Below are 20631 nucleotides of genomic sequence, written 5' to 3' on the forward strand. Positions count from 1 at the left end.
TTACAACCAAAATTTCAATTTGTATTTTTTAGGTAGTTAAAGAAATCTACTGAAACACCCCCTACCTCCCAAGCTCACTTACAGACAAATCTTAAAGGGTGTCTGCACTTGGCCCTAACTTTTTGCTTTTCTAGGTCATAGTACCCTACATTTTTGGCAAGTAGATCCCAGCTACACATATTCTTCTCTAGACTGACCACAGCCCACAGCCCACAGCCCACAGCCCGGGTAATGGTTGGACAGAGCCCCTTGAAAAACCTGTCAGTACGAATGTCAGTTATATACTTGAGTATCGTAGCAACTCTTAGAGGGAGAATTTTCTTTCTGAACCCCCAGATCCAGAGCCAAGGGAGATGAGTATACCTCAAATGTACCCGAGTAGTATTTTTTTTTTCCTAGTTCACCTTAAAGTGTCCTAGCTTTATAAAGGGGATTCTGATAATTTCCTACCTTGCTTGGATAAATGGACCATAAACCTCCAAAAGTCAGTTTCAGGACCCCTAGGGAATAGCCCATGTCTTTAAGGCCAATTGGGGCTTGGGGTTTAATTTTCCCTTACAGATTTGTATTTATTTGTATTTTTGCATTTATTATTGTCAGCACTGGAGAAAGTCTCTTTCTCATGAGCTCAGACACATCTTAAAACTAAGTAAGTTATCAGGCAGTTTGTTCCCCTGAACCAGGAGGGACTTCTATTGATAATTAGTTTGTCATGGAAGCAGACATGAAATTCCCCCTCTCAAAGCAACTAGAATAAGCAAAGGAAGAGGAAAATCTGATATAACATGTAAGTCTCCCACATAAATCCTTCAACTGCTTTATGTTGTTTATGTCCTCCCTGCTCTCACATAATCGGCCTCAGACCCCTCTCCTTCAACCACGACTTCTACATACTTTCCCTTTTCCCTTTATCCTGATCTTCATTCGGTTCCTTGATTGGGACTTGTTTTTTTCCCACATCAGGACCTTTGCACATACACAAGAAGTTCCTTACTGTGATTTGTCTATCCCTTATTAATCTAAAGATCCTCTACTTACCCCTCTAGGCTCAACTGAACATTGCTTCAAGAAGCTTCCTGGATTTCTCTATCAACCCTAACCCGAAACAAGCCTAGTCACTGTTACATGGCTTCCTTATTCTCTTTCTTCCTTACAACCATTATTAAAAATATTATAAGGAACAGTCATTTAAATATTAATGACTGTGTACCTTTTTGGAATGTAAACACCAGAAAGCTAGAGTCTATGCTTGCTTTTTAAATGCATTTTTATGTATTTCTACTGCCTCAGATGGTAAGCAATGAATAAGTATTTTTAAATGGATAAATGAATTAAATTATGGTGTAGGAAATGCTGAATTAAAGTTAAATCATTTTTGCCTCTGAAAATCTGTGCATCTTAATATGTTATCAAATATAGTACCAGTCACTGAAAATAAGATCAAAGATACACTAAATTTATAGGTAAAATTTACAAAAATTTACTGAGACGAAAAAAGAGTACTGATGTTTAAAATATTTTGCATTAGAAACAATACATATATACTTTAAGCATGGCCCATGGATTACTAATTTTCAAATTTACAATAAACAAATACCATATGTCATAAACAATGGCAGAGATCATATCATCAGTAAGACAAAACAGTGATGAAGACAAAAAGTTATGGGGCCATAAACAGAATTTGGAATTTCAGTGTGTAACTAGACACGATGAAGATAGAACTTGGCCCAATGGCTGTCTCTGGTGGCATAACTATGGGGTGGAATGAGCCCATATCATTTTATATATTTAATTTTCCAAATTATTTCAGCAGGTATATTATTATTATTTAAAATGAAATCAGTCATTTCATTTTTCTCCAGAAAATATTACACTGTGTCTAAACCATCTTTACATATGTGTACATGTATATGTATATATGTGTTTTTATTTTTAACCCTAAAACAAGGTTCTCTGATCTCTTTATGTGTCCTGTTGTCTCATATGTTTTGGTCAGGAGGTGCTTATCTAATTTATGAAAATCCTTCCATGCGTAATGATAAATCATTTTATCCTTAGTAGAACTGAGAATAATCCTTCCATATTTATAGTTGAAATGCATCTATATGGTATAAAGCTGTAGTAGAGGGAAATCATATTTTTAATGTCACATTTTTCTTTTTGGGGTCAGGAAATCTCAATTCCTACAGCCTGTCTTCCTGTTTAGTGCAGTTCAACAAATACCTCTTGAGAACCTTTTCTGTATTACTTGCTGCATAAAAACATGTAAGTTACAGTCTCTGTCTTAATTGAAAGAAATAGTTTCAACAACAGATGTATGGACAAAGCCCCAGATTGTAAGAAATATAACTTGTTTCCCTGCAAGAACAAGGGCAGGTGGTCATACAAATTTCATAGCCACACTAGGAAATAATTTAATTATTTACATGGCTCTTTATGCACTGACTCAGATTCAAGTTCTTAACAGCATTCATATCCTAAAGATAATGAGTACGGTTCTATCACCGTCTTTTCCACTTTTGACTCTTTGCAGCAGCAAGTTCACAAAAGAAGAGGGACTCTTACCTATCCAGTTTGGAAGGTGCATTTCTGAAAATGGGAACACTGGCTGAATTACTGCTGTATAATATTATTACAGTCCAGTCACAGTGCTGTGTTCTCAGAATTATTTTGTCAAGTTACCGTCATTCTCTTTAAGACTAAAGTCATGACAGGATGGCAGAATGTTCTTTGATTGGATGAGAAAAAAAAGTGCACCCAGAACATGTGCAAAAAATGCATTATAATGAAAATATATTTATATTTGCAATAAATTATTAAAAGACTAAATAGAATTATAAACAAATCAGCATTGCATGGAGAGCAGGAAAGTGGGCCATGTATGTACATTTTATTTAGGTCCAAAAATGAGAGAATTAACCACTTACCATGCACTAAGTCACTCATGGGTGTTCTCTCTTTCACTTCTCAACAAATTCTGCGATGGAGACATTCTTTCCAAAGGAGCTATACTAATGATTAGAGACATTACATGGAATGCCAAGGTTAAGTTCTCAGCAGGAAAAAAACGAAAATGGAGATTCAAACCCAGGCCTGTCAAGTCCCCAAGTGTGCGCTCTTTGTTGTAGCCTGCGATGCTTCCCGGTTATTACAAAGGTGAAATAAACGTATCGCGGGAACCATACAGTGTCGGCTTGGCACGCTGTGCATGCTTAACAAATGCTAAATGTTGCTTGTTGTTGTTTTTATATTGTGGCACCGCCCAATTAGAATCTTCTAGGGAAAAATAACCACAAAGAGTCAGAAGGATCATCGTCACTAGCTGGTTTGAATAGCCGATGTTTCTCAAAGTGTAAAGTGTATTTAAAACAGTACTTTTCAAATTATAACAGGCATCAGAATCATCTCGAATTTTCTTAAAATGTAGATTCTGGGGGCGGCTGGGTGGATCAGTGGATTAAGCCTCTGCCTTCAGCTCAGGTCACGGTCTCAGGGTCCTGGGATGGAGCCCAGCATCGGGCTCTCTGCTCAGCAGGGATCCTGCCCCCCCCAACCCCGGCCTGCTTCTCTGCCTACTCGTGATCTCTGTCAAATAAATAAATAAACTCTTTAAAAAAATTGTAGATTCTGATTATTTAGGTCTAGGAAGGGCCCCAAGATACTGTTATTTCCAACAAGGATCACAGGTGAGGCTGATGCTGCTGGTCCAAGCACCACAGTTTCCGTAGCAAAAACTTTAAACATCTGCCTACGAGTCACCAGGTATATTTATTTAATATGCAGTTACTGGGGCGCGTGGGTGGGTCAGTCGTTAGGGTCTGCCTTCAGCTCGCGTCCTGATCCTAGGGTCCTGGGATCCAGCCCAGTGTCTGGCTCCCTGCTCCTCAGGAGCCTGCTTCTCCCTCTTCTACTCCCCTTGCTTGTGTTCGCTCTCTTGCTGTTTCTCTGTCAAGTAAATAAATAAAATCTTTAAAAAAAAATTTTTTTTTTAAATAAGATACAAGGCAATTACTATTCCGCAGTTACCTAATTAGATTACTTGAATGTGAGGCTTGAGAATCTGAATGTCCCACCCATCTCCCAGTTCTTTTGCACACTGGCATTTAAGAACTGATTGTGGGGTCTAAGGCTTAATCGTTTCTGTCGTACTGTGCCATTGTGAGAACACAGAAAGGTTAACTTTTGTTCTCATAACTTGGTAAGTTTTATATTTCAATCTCTTGGAAGATGTTTCCAGGCTTATCTTGCAATTCTTTTAAAATATGGCAGTGAGGGGCGCCTGGGTGGCTCAGTGGGTTAAGCCGCTGCCTTTGGCTCAGGTCATGATCTCAGGGTCCTGGGATCAAGTCCCGCATGGGGCTCTCTGCTCAGCAGGGAGCCTGCTTCCCTCTCTCTCTCTGCCTGCCTCTCCATCTACTTGTGATTTCTCTCTGTCAAATAAATACATAAAATCTTTAAAATGCAAACTATTTAAAATAAAATAAAATAAAATATGGCTATGAGAATCAAAGATATATATGTTAGTGGTTAGTTTGGGATATGGCAGAGTATTTTGATTTATACTGCTTTTTTGCTCAGTGAAGAGTGAGGGTTCTGAACTTTTTGCCGCTCCTTTACATTTATCTTCTTCTTTCACGGTGACAATTCCACAAAGAGATGAATCCGAATGAAGAGTTATTCTTCTTCCCTGAGGTCAGTCCTCACCCTGGAGTTGTGTGTGTGTGCGTGTGTGTGTGTGTGTGCGCGCGCGCGCATATGTGTATTACATTCTGGGATTAGGCTGATGAAGCAGCCACCCTTATTTAGGGGGCAACGACCACATGATGGTCCCTGTGGAGAGCCACAAAGGAGATACAAACCAGGATCTCCAAGGAGGTCAAGAGAAATATACAAACCCAGAGAACCTCAGACAAAAGTCACACAAAGGACAGAATATAGAAGGACATTCCTGAGTGCTAAGAAGTTGGTTTTGCGTATCAAAAGAGGATTCCTGGAGAAGCTGCCTTAAACAGCTATTTGAGAAAGTTTAATTCATTTACTACTTACTGGTAGATTCTACATGTGTCATCTACTGGACAGCAGAGGAAAGTCAATAAAAGCATGCAATCCTTTTCCTCATGGTAACTGCAATCTAATAGAAGAAGATAGCTTAAAAAAGAGAAATTAAACCTGAATCTTGGTGGGAAGAAAGTCAAGGAGCAAAGTAAATTCTCCAGGTTGTTTTTTTAATTCAATGAGGAAAACCTATGTCCACAAAAGTTTTTAATAATATAAAATAAGTGAAAAAACAAACAAACAAACAAATATCCATCAACAGGTGAATGAACAAAGAAATTATGGTATATTCACACAATGGATCTTTCCTCAGCAATAAAGAGAATGAACCATTTATGTATATAAAACATGGGTGAATCTCAAAAACATTGAGAAGTCAGATATAAAACAGTGTACATTACATGACTCAACCTATATAAAATTTGGTAGAAGGTAAAACTAATCTATGATATTAGAAATTAGAACACCAATCACTTATATTGATGGTGAATGGCTAGGAGCAGCATGTGGGAACTTGCTGAGGTAATGGAAATGCTTTTTATTGTGAACAGCGTGGTTGTTAACTAAATATATGCATTTCTAAAATTTACTTAATATTTTGAATTTGAATTTATTGGCAGATTTTCTTAAGCCTATTTTTTTTAATAATAGCAAACAAGGCAAATAATATGTCAGGGACCTACTCTTGTCATTACTAAATATTTACAAGTCCCACCCTTAGTTCTTTCATTGTCATTCTTTCTCCTGGAGTTACTTTAATAATTATATTATATTATATAATGCCTAGAGAGTATCTAATACAGTATGTACTTAAGTATTAGCTAATACTACCATTGAGATTGATAGTAATAAGGATTTCAACAGCATGAGTACCTATATTAAAAAGAGTATTTTCATAATGTAAAACATATACATGCATATGTATACGTGTGTGTGTGTGTGTGTGTATATCTACACACATACATGGTATGTGGGTATATATGTGTGTGTATATATAAATATATACATATTGTTCATGAAAAGAAAAGGCAGGTAGGGATTATCTTGTAGAAGACCAAATAACTCATATATGGAGATACTAAGGCAACCAGTATAGAGCGGTGGCGTTCATTTGTTAACTTGTGAAGAAACTGAAAGGCCATGACATGGAATTTTCATTTGATTTGAGAAGCAATTGAAACTATTATTTCAGAGAAGTAGATTAAGGCAATAACGTATAAGGAGTACGGTTCTGATCGTGTAAGATATTTTTATTATTGTTCCTACAGAGTGAAACCTTGTATGTTATAGACAGCAGGATGACTGATGTCAAGGCAGACCTATGAGGAAAAGAAAGCACTTAGAAAACTATTTGAATTAAGAGTGTTTCCTTTTTAGTGTAGGTCTGAAAGAGCAGCTCTCTTTCTGTGAAAATGAAGTGGGTCAGAAATGGCAGGAGTTGATAATAAAAAGGACATGAGGGCGCCTGGGTGGCTCAGTGGGTTAAGCCGCTGCCTTCGGCTCAGGTCATGATCTCAGGGTCCTGGGATCGAAGCCCGCATCGGGCTCTCTGCTCAGCAGGGAGCCTGCTTCTCTCTCTCTCTCTCTGTCTGCCTCTCCATCTACTTGTGATTTCTCTCTGTCAAATAAATAAATAAAATCTTTAAAAAAAAAAAAAAAAAGGACATGAAAACCAAAATGGAAGGAGAAGGCCAAGTTTCTTATCAGAAGGGGGTTTTTCGACAACGGAAATGCTTAAAAGGAATGGGGCTTTGGCAGAGAGGAAAAGGAAGGCAACGCGGAATCTGCTTTGTTTTATGTTATAACAAGCCTTGGAAGTACAACATGCAGGTGCGGGAGGCATGAGGTTCAGATGGAAGAGAGCTACAGGAAGTCCAGATCTGTTGGGCTGCCCTTCAGATGGATTTGTGTCTGAGTTCTTCAAATCTCACCTCAGGGAAGTTAGAATAACCTACTCAGGGAAACCCCTGAGCTTCTAATGGAATCTAGAGTAGTTTTAATTGTACGTTATCAAAATATTCCCACAGTGTGACTTCTTCCTGGAATATTCCATGACTGGAGTTTCAGCGGAAAGAACATAGGATATGGAGTCCAGGCATTGCTAGGGGGAAACCAAATTGAGTAATTGCTTACCTTCTTTTAACCTCAGTTTCCTCAGAGAGAAAATGGGATAATAAAAGCATCCTCTGAAGATTTGTTTTTGAGGATTAAATGAGATGATGTGTGTGAGGTGCCGGGTGAGGTATCTCCGACAAAGCATTTTCTCAAATAATGGTAACTACAAAATCAATATTGTGGCAAATGTGAACGTCCTTTTAGTTTCAACACGTCCATTATTCGCAGTATGTAAAATAGGACACTTCTCTCCTCTCTTTCAATTGAATGCCAGAAGTCCCTCCCTTTACTTCCATATATTATCACTCTGGAAGTTATTATTATTTTTTTTAAAAAGTGTCAAGTTAATTGACTGCGGGGATGCATGGTAAGATTGGATTCGCTGTAATTTGTTAAAAGACCCATGAAATGTAATCAACGACCACAAAGTGCTTCCTTAGTTTTTAATGAGAGAGCTAGATCTATATTGGACTGTTTTTCTTTCTCAGACTCTGCCTGAAATTTTGCTCTGTTAACATATCTTGTTGTGACATGGCAATTTTAGTTTTAAAAATCCTTTTCTCTTAAAATGAAAACCAGCCAACCAAAGTAAAAAGTACTATTTCCACGAACAAAAAGAAAAAAAAAAGTCTCTGGGATTTATTTGCTTTTAGCTGCAAAACACAGTCCCATTTCCTATTAAAATATCTTGATGTATTGTGAATGTAGTTGTCCTCAAATTTGTATCTGAATCAAGGGTCTGTGTTTGTTAATCCCTTCACTGTTTTCTAAAGGTTGTCTTCCTTTCTGCTGAAATAATAAATGGGTAAATAGTCATATGTGAGATGCTTGCATCTTTAATATGCCAACACCTTCTGTCTTAGAGGCATATTGTGCCAGATGGAATGTTTCATAAACACTGTAACAGACAAATTACATTAGATACCCTGGCTAGCACAGTGACACACAGCACCTTGATATAACTCAATTTTGTCTTTGCTTACATCTCAAGCAGCGCATTTTAAATCAGCAATGGGGTAGTATGAACTATCATCTCTGAACAGAATGATAAATCTATCCACTATGTTTATAAAGCATTCAGCCTCTATTAATTTTTTTCATAGCAATTTTTATGCTAATAGTTAAACCTCAGAATGGCAAAGCAAGATTATTTTTCCCACAAAACTATTCTCAAAAGGCAGTACCTTGTTCAATGAGTATTGTAAGGATTCTGAGAGGAAACAATTGAAAGAAATTTGAATCCTTGTTTTGGTATTTGCAGTTGAGCAAATGAATCAATGTAAACATTTTTTAAAGATCTTTTTAAGAAATTAGTATCTTGAAAGTTGATGATAAATAATTCCTATTACACAAACTATTATGACTATTTGGTACTAAAAGAAGGAATATGTTTGTTTTCAGTATATACATGGGAAAGTAACAGAACACTCAGAAGAAAATAGCAACTAGGCAGACTGATAGATAGATAGGTAGGTGAATAAACAGAAGGAGCTCAGCGAATCTTCGGAAGTCAAGAATAGAATTTATTTTTCCAGTTTAAGTAACAAAATTCTTTCTTGCACAGTCTAAGTGCTTAATTTAAGTGAGTACCTCTAGTTTAAAAGCTTTTGTGTAGATGTAGTTTTAGATGGGAACATCAGAAATTGCAAGCATTTAAAAGATAAAATGAAATATTCTTTAAAAAAATTATTCACAACTAAGACAGAATTTTGACAGCCCCCTTTCTTCACAAAGACCTTTTTATTCCCGGTTGTCTGCCCTATTCACTTTCAGGACACTTATCTGCATGCCTGACTCTGAAGGCCAAGGATTCACAACAAGCCCTCCCCACTTCCCATTATGGGGAGCTTTCATAGGAATATGTTTCCATTCTCAAGACAAGGCGATAATTATTTTTCTTCATGATGTGGCTGGCCTTTACAATCTGGTTTATTATGCAATTTAGTAGAAACCAAGGAAAGCTTAGGAAATGCCTCATGAATTCATGGATTAAAGTCATTGTCTTAATTGGACACTCCTTAATCTCATGAAGGAGACAATGAAATTTATAGCTGCATGACTAAGTGCAGAAATTGACAACTTTTTTCAATTAGTGGTCTAAAATATAATTTCAATGTGCTAGTGATGGTGAGTTAATTAAAATGTAAAGCACTGGTAAACTATGTAAATCAGAAATTGCATTAAGTCATAATCAAAATTCCTAAAATTCTCTCCCTTTAAAAAAAAATAATTTTGTAGTAAGCATACAGCTGGAAATGTGTGATCAGGGAAAATGTGCTATGAAAACAAACCCAGCCAATGATTTAAAAAACATACTTTGCAAATGGCAAAGTATGCTTTTTAAAACCTCTTGATAAATCATGACTGCTCTTCTTGCTGAATTAATCAGTTATTTTAGAAAGAAAATATACATGTGATTGATTTAAACTTTAGTTATCATAATTTAATATGACCATCAGAACAAAGAATCTGATCTGATTTGGTAGCAGTTCTCTTTTTAAAAATGTTTTCTATTATAAAATTCACATCACACATTTTTAAAAATTACTTAAACAAAAGGGAAAAACACCCATAATCTTAACAACTTAACACACATTTTGTTGTATGTTTTTATTCCTATTCAATTTCCTATTCAATTTTTATCATGCAGTCAGCAAATTTATACAGAAATATTCTTTTTCTTATTTTCTGTTGTATAGTCAGCATTTTGAGTCTATTAGTCTTTATAATACTCAACTTTAATGGTTGAAGAATATCCCATTCTGTAGTTTTAAACCATCCCTTTATTATTGGACATGGGCATTTTCTTATCTATTGGTTTTACCGTAACTTGAATAGAATAGCCACTGTAAAAGCGTTTCTAAGAATTAGAATTGCTAGCTTAAAGCACATGAACTTGAAGTTTTTCCTTTGGTATGCTTATTTCTTATTAAACTTTGAACAAAAGATACTTAGTACACATTTAAAAAAATATAAGTGAATGATGTTACTGGTAAGGTGTTTTGTCTGTTTTAAAAGTATTCTCCAAAAGCTTATGAAAACTATGGAGTCATGGGGAACTGAATTGGACTCCTCTTACTTCCTTGTGACCCAATTCTTCCAAGTGTACAAAAGTACAGTATTAGTATCCACCTTGGAGGGTCTTCACTTGAATATTAAACATGAAAATGCATAAATAGTACTTAGTACAGTACCAAGCAAATTGTAACTCGGTAACATTCCTAATTCCTTAAAAATCAACACTGATATTGGTGGTAATATCCACTCAGTCCCTCAATAAATAAATTCATTAAACAGCACATCTAAAAATGGTTTTGGCTAAGCATTGGAAGCTAAATGCCTGGTTATTAAATTAACACAACTAAAATGTGCTAAAAGTCTCATCTGGGCTGGGCTCTTCGCTCCCCCTGGAATTGATTAGTAGTTCCGGCATCGTATAAACTCTCTGGATCAGATATCCATACGACTGATCGACTTGGCCAGATAGTCGATCTGAATTGGCTCTTGAGACAGTATTTATCAAATAGATTTGTCTCTGAGTGACGTGGATGGCTCTAGGCATTCACATCTCACACTCCCACAATGACATGAGGATGTAATGTGCTCCTCTCCAGCTTTAATTTGGCAAGGAATCTCTGCCTCTGAAAGCGAGGATGTGACAGCTGTCTGAGGAGGCGCACAGTGCAAGGGAGGAATTATACAGGGCTCTGCTCTGTCATTACCATCATCATCATTTAATATTTATCAGGGTGTCCACAATGTGCCTGTGCCGCAGGCATCCCTGTGCCTCTGGAGAGAGAAGCAGATGAAAGTCAGCACATGCCAAAGATGAAACCAACACCCATGCTTCTTCAAATGTACCTGCAATATTTAGGAAGAGGCTCCTTATTTCTGAGTGCTGAGATTGTACGTGCTGGGGGAAACGTCCCAGACAGCAATAGCGGGCCTTCAAAAGAAGTAGCAAAGGTGAGATTTGGGAAGCTTTTTGAGCAACGATCCTGATACAAAGATAAGGTTGAACACTATTTTGAAGGTATGCTCTCTCTCTCTCTCTCTCTCTCTCTCTCTTTTTTCCCCAAGTATGAGGTGAAAAGAGTGGATGGGACATCTCATTTTTCAAGTGCCACATTTAAGATGGTAAATCATTTGGAGAATGTGTTCATTTCTGGGAGGTTCCTGTAGAATAAGGGCAAACAGCCTATACTGAAGCAAGGGTTTATATTTTGTTGTGAGACAACATAATCTGCAATTTTTAACTGTATACTTTGTTCTAAAAATTTATTTACGTTTTTGACTGCAGGAGAAACTATGGAAAGTATAAAACAATTAAAGAAAATAATTTCTTAAATCCTTAAATCCACCATGTTTAACATTTTGTTTACTGGATTTCTATTCGGTCCTATCTCCATTTAGGAAAGACTTCCCTTCTGAAACTTTTAATTTTCTTCTGTCATTAAATATAAGTACTTTCTCATTAAATATGAAATTGTTTCTATTATTCTTTTTAATAGCTAATCAACAAGAAATTCTTTATAATAAATAAATAAAAATTCTATTTTCTGGAACAAAAAATCATGTCCATTTTAAATTTTGATAGATACTAACACACACACATATAAAAAAAACCTACTCTCAGCCCAGAAATAGACCCTCAACTCTATGGTCAACTAATCTTCGACAAAGCAGGAAAGAATGTCCAATGGAAAAAACACAGTATCTTCAACAAATGGTATTGGGAAAATTGGACAGCCACATGCAGAAGAATGAAACTGGACCATTTCCTTACACCACACACGAAAACAGACTCAAAATGGAGGAAGGACCTCAATGTGAGAAAGAAATCAATCAAAATCCTTGAGGAGAACACAGGTAGCAACCTCTTCGACCTCAGCTGCAGCAACTTCTTCCTAGGAACATCATCACAGGCAAGGGAAGCAAGGACAAAAATGAACTATTGGGACTTCATCAAGATCGAAAGCTTTTGCACAGCAAAGGAAATAGTCAATAAAACCAAAAGACAACTGACAAAATGGGAGAAGATATTTGCAAACTACATATCAGATCAAGGGCTAGTGTCCAAAATCTATAAAGAACTTATCAAACTCAACACCCTAAGAAAAAATAATCCAATCAAGAAATGGGCAGAGGACATGAGCAGACATTTCAGCAAAGATATCATCCAGAGGGGCGCCTGGGTGGCTCAGTGGTTTAAGCCGCTGCCTTTGGCTCGGGTCATGATCTCAGGGTCCTGGGATCGGGTCCCGCATCGGGCTCTCTGCTCAGCAGGGAGCCTGCTTCCCTCTCTCTCTCTCTGCCTGCCTCTCCATCTACTTGTAATTTCTCTCTGTCAAATAAATAAATAAAATCTTTAAAAAAAAAAAAAAAAAAAAAGATATCATCCAGATGGCCAATAGACACATGAAAAAGTGCTCCACATCACTCGGCATCAGGAAAATGCAAATCAAAACCACAATGACATACCACCTCACGCCAGTCAGAATGGCTAAAATTAACAAGTCAGGAAATGACGGATGCTGGCGAGGATGCGGAGAAAGGGGAACCCTCCTACGCTGTTGGTGGGAATGCAAGCTGGTGCAACCACTCTGGAAAACAGCATGGAGGTTCCTCAAAAAGCTGAAAATAGAGCTACACTATGACCCAGAAACTGCACTACTGGGTATTTACCCTGAAGATACAAATGTAGTGATCCGAAGGGGCACGTGCACCTGAATGTTTATAGCAGCAATGTCCACAATAGCCAAACTATGGAAAGAACCTAGATGTCCATCAACAGATGAATGAATAAAGAAGATGTGGTATCTATATACAATGGAATACTATGCAGCCATCAAAAGAAATGAAATCTTGCCATTTGCGATGACATGGATGGAACTGGAGGGTATTACGCTTAGCAAAATAAGTCAGTCAGAGAAAGACAACTATCATATGATCTCCCTGATATGAGGAAGTGGAGATGCAGTGTGGGGGGTGTGGAGGTAGGAAAAGAATAAATGAAACAAGATGGGACTGGGAGGGAGACAAACCATAACAGACTCTTAATCTCACAAAACAAACTGAGCATTGCTGGGGGGAGGGGGAAAGGGAGATGGTGGTGGGGTTATGGACATTGGGGAGGGTATGTGTTATGGTGAGTGCTGTGAAGTGTGTAAACCTGGCGATTCACAGACCTGTACCCCTGGGGCTAATAATACATTATATGTTAATAAAAAATTTAAGAATTAAAATAAATAAATTAAATAAAAAGACAAAAAATAAAAACCTACTCTCACAAGTAATATATAACAATTTCCATTTCTTTATGCCTTTGGCAAGCCTGGATACCGGCTAACGTTTGACATTTTATTGTTGTTATGATTTGTAATTCTTTTTTTTTTTTTTTTAAAGATTTTATTTATTTATTTGACAGAGAGAGAAATCACAAGTAGGCGGAGAGTCAGGCAGAGAGAGAGAGAGAAGCAGGCTCCCGCTGAGCAAAGAGCCCGATGCGGGGCTCGATCCCAGGACACTGAGATCATGACCTGAGCCGAAGGCAGCGGCTTAATCCACTGAGCCACCCAGGCGCCCCATGATTTGTAATTCTTGATAAAAATTGGCTGAAGAATTATTTCCTATGTTCATCCACCATTTTAGATTTTTATTATCTGAATATATTATTTATTTCACCACTTAAAATTTGGCTATCTTTTTTTTTTTTTCCTGATCTGTGCTAGCTCATTACATTTTCTGGTGTCAAAGCAAAAATTGTACCACACAAAATTAAACGTGTAAGGAAGACTAAATTCAAGGCTAATGCTATAGGGTAGGGGCCAGAACTCAGAATTCAACTCTGCCTAATTGAAGGGCAAGGAAGTTTTAAATACTGGGGTGGGAGGGAGAACACAGGTCATCTGTGTTTACTAAGTATCCAGAGGAAAAGAAAACTTTCTCATATAGTCCTGACAGGAGGGAGACTCATACCTTCCCCAAGAAACTAGAGATATGTGTAGGGTTCTATTTCCCTTGAAGATTACATTTTGAAGAGGTAGCTCCCAGGTTCTTGAGAAAGACATTCCCACATCATAAAACTGGCAAAAGACTTTCAAAAAATTTACAGAGAAGATTCTGGAAAGACGGAAGAATAGGAAGCTCCAGGTATCTATCTCCCCACCTAGATAACAATTGCATTGACAGAAGATGTGTGCTTGTAGCTGCTTTGGAAATCTAGAATCTCCTAAATGTCTGCAATCTCCAGGGGAAGATTTGGTTGGTAAAGTGTGGTTTATTTTGCTGAATTTCATCTCTTATCACAGTAGCAGCTACCTATCTCCCATCCCTACTCATACCAATTACGTACCTGCTCTACATACACAGCTTGTGAGGACCAGAATGGACAAAAAGCACCCTGTCCTCAAAGTATTTGGATCTGGGCTTTCAATGCTAGCTGCTTCCTGTCACAGAGGTGTAGACAAAAAAAAAAAAAGCTGTGGCCCTTGTCATTGCATCTTCCCTCACTATTGTGAGACACCCCAACACACACCAAGTAAAGCAACTACTGGGGAATTTAAAGGGCTAGTGCCCTTTCTCTCTTGTCATTTTTTCCCTTTGCCCCCTTTCGGGAGCCAGTCATTAAGGACTAGAACATTCAAAAACTGCATATATAGGGAAAATTAGAAAGTGACCATGTACTCCCAGAGAAAGGCAGTGTGGTAGTTCCTCAAAAAATGAGAAATAGAATTACTATATGATTCAGAAACCCAAAGAACTGAAAGCAGGTTCTCAAAGAGCTATTTGTATACTCATGTTCATAGCAGCATTATTCACAATAGCTAAAAGGTGGAAGAAGTCCAAGTATCCATTGACAATTGGATGGAAAGCAAAATGTGTTATATACATACAATGGACTATCATTCAGCTTTAAAGGGTAAGGGCATTCTGACATATGCTATAACATGGATGAAACTTGAGGTCATTGCACTAGGTAAAACGGGCCCATCACAAAAAGACAGATACTGTATGATTCCACTATATGAGGTACTTAGAGTAGTCAAAATCCTAGAGACAGAAAGTAGAGTGGTGGTTGTCAGTGTTTGGGGAAAGAGAATGGAGAATATTGTTTAATGGGTACTGAGTTTCATTTTCACAAGATGAAAAGAGTTATGGAAATGATGATGGTCGCACAACATTATGAATATTACCATGTACACTTTGTAAACATGGTAAATTTTATGTGTATTTTACCACAATAAAAAATGGGGGGGGGGGGAAAGGATTTACATACATCCCAAAGAGGCAAGAAAAGAATTTACAAGTTTTCCAAAGAAAATGCTTTCCTTGATTCTAAATTCTTTCTTTGATTCCAAAGAATCAAGAAGAAACTGAGGGGAACATTAAGGAAGGTTGTTTTGGTGACAGGATATCATTTCTTTGAGATATATATTACAAATATTTTCTCCAGGTCTGTCATTTACATTTTAACTTTGCTCCTATGCTTTTTTCTGCGGAAGAATTTTAATTTTTATGGCAACTAAGGATTTTATGATTTATGTTGATTTAAAAGGTTCTTTCTAAGTTCCAAGATATATTTTTCTGTTTTCTAATTTTTTTTGCATATTGGTATTAATTCATCTGAATTTATTTTTAGAAACTAGTATTTTTTCTCCAAATTTTATAGCTAAATATTCTAATCCTACATAAGAAGAAAGTCCATCCTTTCTTCTCAAAGTGTTAACGCCAGCTTTATTTTATCATGTGGTGTTAGTCACAGGGCTACCAATTTCACTCTAGTCGACCAATGTATCTGATGAGAATTCATGCATGTGGAGAAGCCAACCATGGAAAACACAGTAAAAGAGTGTTCTGGGCTGAGAAAACAGAAAATGTAGAAGTCCTGGAATGGGGAAGAGCTCATTATCTCATTTTTGAAGAATGAACAGGAGGCTGGTATGTCTAGAGTGTCAGTCAAGAGGAGAATGGTTCAAGATGAAGTTTGAAAGATGAGTGGAGCCAGATCATGTGGTTGGTGTTGCCTCTGCCTAGTGACACTCATAGTCTCTGGTCACTGCTTCTCTGGAGAAGATTAGAGATAGATAAGGTCCATCTCTTCCACAGGCCAGCCTGGATCTCTGTCCTTGCCAGACTAGTTAGGCCTTCGTTGGGATACAAGAGAACCTCCACTGGATGGTCAGAGAAAACTGAGAAAAGCACAGTGTCGAGAAAGGGAGGTGGAGGTCCTATCTAAATTATTTGATCATTTAGAGTATGCAGAGGCTCTTCCAGACTCAGCTGTTGAAAGGAGGGTCCTATAGCTGCTTTCTCTCTCCACACCCCAATGCCCATTCATTCCCATTTCTCCTCCACAGCACTTTTAAATTCCCCAGATCCACACCATTAGACATTCCTGAACAAAAGGCACTGTTCTTCCAGGGATAAGGAGCTTCATCCTCATTAGAATACCTTACAAAACTGTGATTCATGGATTTAATTATATTCCAGATAATCCTAACACAAAGATACCTGAGGAGGAGGCAGACCTCATCAGGTTCCTTCAAAGTATTACATGTGATTTCCTAAAGTTTTAATATCCAATGATATCTCTATGTTATAGTATTTTCCTTCTTTCAAATGGCTTTCAAAATTAATATAATTATTTAAAGATCTATACTTGTATCATGGATTATATACAAATATCTAAAGAATAATATAAAACATCAGAGCTTTTGGTATGTTTGGGTCGTGGGTAGGAACTGGTCATATTTATACTCACAGGCAAAGTCTTAAAAATTTGAAGATGATTACGGCAATAAGACCTTATACTTAAAAAATGTATAAATATGATCACATATATTATCACATTTGAGTCTCACAACATCCTTAGAGGATAGGTTTAATTATTATTATCTTCACCTTATAGCTAAGAAACAAGTTCAGAAAGAAATTTTTTTTTTTAGGGATTTATTTATTTTATTTTAGAGAGGGATAGAGAGAGATGATGAGCACGAGAGTAGAGGGAGGGACAGAAGGAAAGAATCTCAAGCAGCCTTCCTGCTGAGTAGGGAGCCCACTGTGGGGATCAATCTCATGACCCATGAGATCACGACCTAAGCCAAAACCAACAGTTGGATGCTCAACTGACTGAGGTATCTAGGCTCCCCAATAAATTACTTTCTTAATAACATATATGGGCACAGAAGATGGATCTTGAACCCAGCTTCTCTAACTCCGTGATTGTATGTAACTATTTCAAGTACACTATCCTGTCCTTCTTCTATTTTAATAGGGAAGGAGCAATATTGTCATCATATTCTTTACATTTTTTAAGGGCTACTATTAGGCAAATGAACAATTAGCTCACTATTATAAAATGAAAAAACATTGTTATTTCTTAGTCATGAAGGCAGAAAGATTATACTAACAGTACCTTGAACTAATGAATAACCTTTTATCATGAATTATAATGTAATATCTGTAACATTTAGCTATAACAATAATTTAGTGAAGCTTTCTGTAGTAATGTTAGCACACTTATATGAAAATCAAGCAGAAAGAAATATTGAAAGAATCTTAATGGAAGCCATTACACAGACAACCTACACTCTCAGAATATTTATAAGTAAAAGAAAAGATATTCTATTTCCCTGTTGAAGAAATGAAAGAAAGTCAGACAACTCTGACCTGCGGTAAACATGAAAACCCACTGATAGCTTACTTGGACATATTTTTGGAATCTCTGTGTTCATCTTCCTCCTCCTCGTGATTCCTCTTCACCATTTCCCTTATCTCATCTAAAACATTTCCATTACAGTGTCCATCCAGATACGTGAATGTTCTCTGGCAATGTTGCTTATAGAATGGTCTTTACTGTATTTTGAAGATGATATTAGCTTCTTAGAGGAAAAATAAATAAGGGCAACTCCTTAATTACAAGCTGAATTTCCAGGCAACAAGTGCTGCTCCTACTATGTCATTTGGTCAGATGCATTCTGTTATGTAGGCACTGGTCAGTATATATGAAATAGTTAGTATTTCTTTTAATATTATAATTTAAGAATTGCTTAAGTACACTGGAGATGCTAACTTGCTCCCTTTGTTATAGTAAGAGATTAGACTTCATATTCTTAATTCTCAGTTGCTGACTTATATTCAGAACTCTTCAGAAACATGGGTCACTTGATATTTTTACAGCTAAAACTTAGGGAGACCAATACTTAGCACACAGCTAATAATGCAAAGGGATACTAAGCATGTATTTGGGAGAGAAAACACTCTTTCTCAGTTGAACAGATAATTCTCAACATAGAAAACCACCCTGACAAAGTGAGCAGGGCAAATTGGCCATTTCAGGTCAGCCCGGCTGCTCCTGATGTATTCAATACAGAACAATGTCATAATAACACTGCATGTATATCTACAATCCCCATGTACTATAGACGAGGTTCCCTAGGTGCTAAATAAGATTAACAGCAGTGAGAAAGTTGTTGTACAATAAACTCACAAATATTTTAGCCATTCCAAGGGGATTTATAATATACCTTTTGTGTGGGAATACACAACAGAACAAAACAAGGAAAACAAAACCTCAAATTAGTGTGTGTTTGCACGCACATGCGCATACGCGTGTGGGTATATTTAAATTATATATTTACATATACATAAATATATCGTTTAAGAAACCAGAAAAGGAGGTTGACTGGGATAGCAATTTGTCTCCTCATAGTCAGGAGGTCCCATTTCTCTTGATCATTAGAACAGATAAAGTCCTCTTGATTGATTTTTTCTGTGGTTTGAGCTATGGTTCTGAGGCTCTTGTTGAACACTCAAAGCCAGATTAGGATTCCAGATAAACTATGGTCCCTGTTTTAATTAAGACCAGTAGGGAGCCAGAGGAGTTCTTTTAAAATAAATTACAGTGTATTTTCTCCATGAAGAGTATCAGGAAGCTCAGGCACAATGAGAAAGAGAATAAAAAGCAAAAAATATAGGAAAATGCATTGGATGGTGCCACTGATTGTTACCAAAAATTAATTTGTTCTTTTTTGTGAACCTTTTCATCAGGAGAATCTCCATCAAATGCAACATGATGTTTCCAATGAATGTCCTCAAGGCAACAGGAGTAAAAACTCACTCTGTGTTGCAGCAACTGCTAACCCTGAAATCGAACAGAAGAGATCAATTCAAGTCCAAACAATAACATTTAAACGAATAATAAGAAAGACTCCAGATTAAGGGATGATATAATTAAAAGGCAGCCTCTTGAGAACTGAAAAGGTTGGGGTTAAAAAAAAATCCAGTTTCAATAAAAAGAAATCTGTTGAAAAATGTAATAATGTTTCAAAATAATTCACATTTAGAGAAAAATGTATTGTTTTACGCATTCAATTCAGAGTGGGATATTGAACCTGAGTATACAGAGAATAGCAAGGACTGTTTTAGAGTGTTTTCATTATAATTGCTTTGATTTTCTTTGTTACGTTTACTTGCAAGATCTCAAAGGACAGATGATGGTTATCTCCATTTTTTTTCAGAGAAAGAAATGGACACAGAGACATTCCATGATATTATAGCCAAGTGGCAGAGATACAAACATTGGTTTTGTGAGTCCTTATCAAACATGAGTTCCTATAAAATGAGCATTTTTTAAAAAGCAAATAGCAATATAACAACAATATTTTCATGAAACAGCTTCTGATTTAAAATCAAAGTTTAATTTAAATAACACATGACTTCTAAACTTTGGTCCTTAGTTTTGAGATTTAGGGTTGACATGTTTCTGATTATTATATGATCCCCTAGAGTGACTATGTCTATAATATCTTAGAAGGTTTTATTTTTTCAGTTGTAATTTTGAAATAATTTTAGAGCTTAAGAGAATTATACAAATAGTACAAAGAACCCCTTACCCTTTACCCAGATTCTTCGAAATATAACTAGAATTCACTAACTGAAATCAGGAAATTAACCTTGATACAATTAATATTTAAATCTACAGACCAATTTTGCCAACTGACCAGCCAATGTTCTTATACTGACCCAGGATCTAATGTAGAATGTGGGTTACACTGAGCCAACCCAGGCGCCCCCATTCTTTCAATTTTTTAATCAATATGAACTCATGGGTTCTTATTTTACTCTACAGGTAATAATCCAGTACTATCACTATTTATTTTCTTTCTTTTTTTCCTGGGATATTTTGAAAAATCAATCTGTCACAAGTGTCAGAAAAACAGGTTTATAAAGGTAAATTGATGTGAGCTGGTCAGATTCGTTTTAGGGCTAAAGTATGCTATGGATGCTCCCACACATTGGAATGCATCTGAGGTGCAATTTGCTACCCCACCTTCTTTTGCTTGAATTATATTTATGAACCTATAAATAGTTTTTTTGAGCTGAAATCTGATGATCTGCCTTTAGGCTAATCCTTGGGCTCAGCTAGGCACTGCCTTGCTCTACTTCTAATCCTGC

Source organism: Mustela erminea, chromosome 1 (assembly GCF_009829155.1).
Source record: "Mustela erminea isolate mMusErm1 chromosome 1, mMusErm1.Pri, whole genome shotgun sequence".
NCBI classification, from domain to species: Eukaryota; Metazoa; Chordata; class Mammalia; order Carnivora; family Mustelidae; genus Mustela; species Mustela erminea.